This window comes from Puma concolor, chromosome A2 (genome assembly GCF_028749965.1).
Source record: "Puma concolor isolate L17-30 chromosome A2, mPumCon1.1.hap2, whole genome shotgun sequence".
NCBI classification, from domain to species: Eukaryota; Metazoa; Chordata; class Mammalia; order Carnivora; family Felidae; genus Puma; species Puma concolor.
Window position 1 is genome coordinate 116,364,409 of NC_141668.1, and position 3,259 is coordinate 116,367,667.

The window sequence follows — 3,259 nt, forward strand, 5'->3', positions numbered from 1 at the left end:
CTGTCCTTTTGTTAACTTAACAAACTTAAATGTACATAAACATGAGACCGAGCAGGTCATATGTTGGGTGTCAGGGCCACTGAGAGGGTCCAGATAGGAATATTGTTCTGAGGATGTTAGCAGTCTGGGAGGGGAGAAGAGCGTGTCCATATAAGTTGTATTATGGCATACTGTGAGGTGGAAAGCTCTGGGGCGGGAACAGACCCAGCCTGTGGGATCAGGGATGGCTTATCACGTGAGTCTTGGAGTTACACTGGATGAAAGGGCATGCCAGGAGGCTTTCTCTGACCACCCTGGCTGAAATAGGTACCCATCACACCCTCTTGTGTGACTGCATCTTGTTCCCTGCTATTTTTCAAGGTCCCAGCACATAGCTAGCACTCAGTAAAGAATTTTTAAATTAACGACTACATGAATGAACGCATTCAGCCCAGGGTGAACGAACACAGGCTGCCTGGCCCTGTCTTTCAAGCTGAGAGGGCACAAGGACAGCCTCCCCCCATCACCACATATGAGGTAGACAGCATGTTTACCAGCAGAAAGAGCGGGCAATGTGAGGAGCAGTCTTGGAGGTGCACAAAGAGAGACCCAGAGGCCAGAGCAATCAGAGGAAGCTTCCTGGAGGCAGAGGGCAGAAGCCAGGCCCTGGAGGATGGAGAGAGTCAAGACAAGCAGAATCAGAAGCAGATGAGCTCAGGCTGTTTGAGGACCTGCTTCCTCTCCCCTTCTTGAACAGAGACTCTGCGCCCCCGCCTCCCCTCCCCAGAGCAGCATGGTCCAGAGTTGAATAACACCCAGGGACTGTTGAGGCTGACCACTATGAGACACCAGGCAGAGTCTGCCTGTCTGCGCTCAGGGCCAGGCCAGGCTTCCACACTTACAGTCTAGGCTGACAAGCTGAAGCCATGAGGCCCCACCAACCCAGGGCCCTGTGCCCCCTGTGAGGTCTTATATCCATGCTGAGAGACCAATCGCAGGTCTGTGTGATCTAGATGGTTTCCAAAGAGCCATTTTCTGCCCAGCTGGAGTTTGCTGAGTGGAATTCGGGCTCCGGGAGGGCGCCAGGGGCTGCAGGAACACTGCCAACCCACAGGGCTGGTGTGGATGCATAGGAGGGATTTCTGATGAGTGCTGTCTGATGCATTTAGCCAACACAGAACACGTGCACATGTGTGTGGGTGCCCCTGGCTGCGCACATGTCTTTGCATCTACTGCACATGCCCCTTGTATGTGTGTACATATACATAGCCCATGTTTGCATGCTGTACACACATTCATAGATTTTGCCTTGTGTGTATGTGTATACACATGGGTATTATGTATATGGTATGCACAGATTCGTGTACAACTTTGCCTCGTGTGTATGGGTGTACCTGTGTGTATACGCGTATGGGGGTCCAGGTCTGTATGGTGTGCACATGGGCATGTGTGTTTGTGCCTAGGCCTAGGTCAATGTGTACACGTGTGGCACATGTATCTGTGGCTTAGTTTGGGACAGGGCCTAGTGGTCATCTTAGGGCCCAGTTGGTCACAAGTGACCCTGTCTGCTGAGGGAACGTGGCTTGAGATCAAACGTTCTACCCATGAATAGGACATCCTCACTACCCCCTTCAAGAGTTATCTGTTTGTTCTTCCATTCTCTGTTCTCTGCTAGCTAGTCTGATAAATTAACTTGTGTTGATATAAGAGAAGGAATCTCCTTGAGGACGGAGTCTGTGTTCATCTCCCACATGGCTTGGTGCAGGGTAGGTGCCGAGGAGAAGGTAAGTGCTGGAGAGGGACAACAGATAAGAACTGAGAGGATAGGAGGGGCTCTGTCTTGATTTCGGCTCAGGTCCTGATCTCTCGGTTCGTGGGATCGAGCCCCACTTCCGGCTCTGCACTGACAGCATGGAGCCTGCTTGGGATTCTCTCTCTCCCTCTCTCTGCTCCTCCCCAGCTCATGCATGTGCACTCTTTCTCTCTCTCAAAATAAATAAATAAACATTTTTTTTAAAAATCGAGAGAATGGGAACCATCTCCTGGGTGCCCTGAATACATTTTCTTGTTTAATTCACACAGCTCTATGAGATTGGAATCATTCTGTCTGTTTAAAGGAGCCAAGGCTCACAGAAGGGAAGTGACTTGTTCAAAGTCACACAGCCAGGACCTTGGATTTGAACTCAGGTCTGTGTTACATACCAAAGCTTTTTCCAGTCAAAGCCATCCTTCAATCCAGAATCTGGTATCTCAAAGCCCATAGTAAAGAGTGAGTCTCTGACTTTTGAAATAACATCAAGCTTATCTTGGGATCATCTCAGGAGAATATATGCTAATTCTGATGTGGATGGAAGTGCTTTGTCGGGTGGGCCAGGGTGGGGGCGGGTGATAGATGGCTTGATGCCTGTGAGCCACAGTTGCTGGATGATCAGACACCTCGTCATCCATCAGGCACGCCAGAGATAACAAGCCCCCACTTCTGCCATTGCTTTTGTTATTACAAGAGAAAAATGAAAACCAACTCCAAATCACCTTGGCCATTTAGGTATATTTATCTTGCTGTCAGCCATAAGCAGGCTCTATCTCAACGTTCCGGGCTAATTAGAGCTTGTTTTCAGAATACATGGAGTCTACACCCCAAGGAGCAGGTATTAATCTGCTATTAATACTGGGCCATGAGTCAGGGTGACAACAGGTGGAGGAGGAGGTTCCTGGCGGGTCCTGATTGAGACCTTCATTTTGGCCCAACAAGATGGCAGTCTCCCTCCTGAAAATCCAAGTATTCTTTTCATGGCTCCATGAGAACCCACTTATGAGTCTCGAGTGGACTCCAGGATTCTTTGGCCACCCATATCCATCCTTTGATTTCCAGTAAGCAGAAGGACCCCTCTTTCCTTCTGGAGAATTGCCTTATCTCCATCCAGCACAGTCCTGATGGGATTCTGGCCACACTGCCCCATTCCCAGGGCAAGGGGTCAGCCTATGGAAACTCTCTCTTGGGATTTAGACTCTTAGGTGGAGAGATGCAGAGCTGTTAGGGCAGACATTCATTACAGCAGCCACAACAGCACTAGAATAAGATAGTGGAAAAGTCTCTGCTGCCTGGACCCTTGCAGGACTCCCTTTTTAGCCTGGAGCCTGAGCCTTTGGTCTTCCTGTTGAGCAATAAATCTCCCTTTTCAGCTAATTTAGCTAAATTTTGGCTCTGTTCTTTGCAATCCTGACTGATAAGGCCTCCTCCTCTGTACTGGGGTCTCATGAGAATCTAGAGTCATAGATT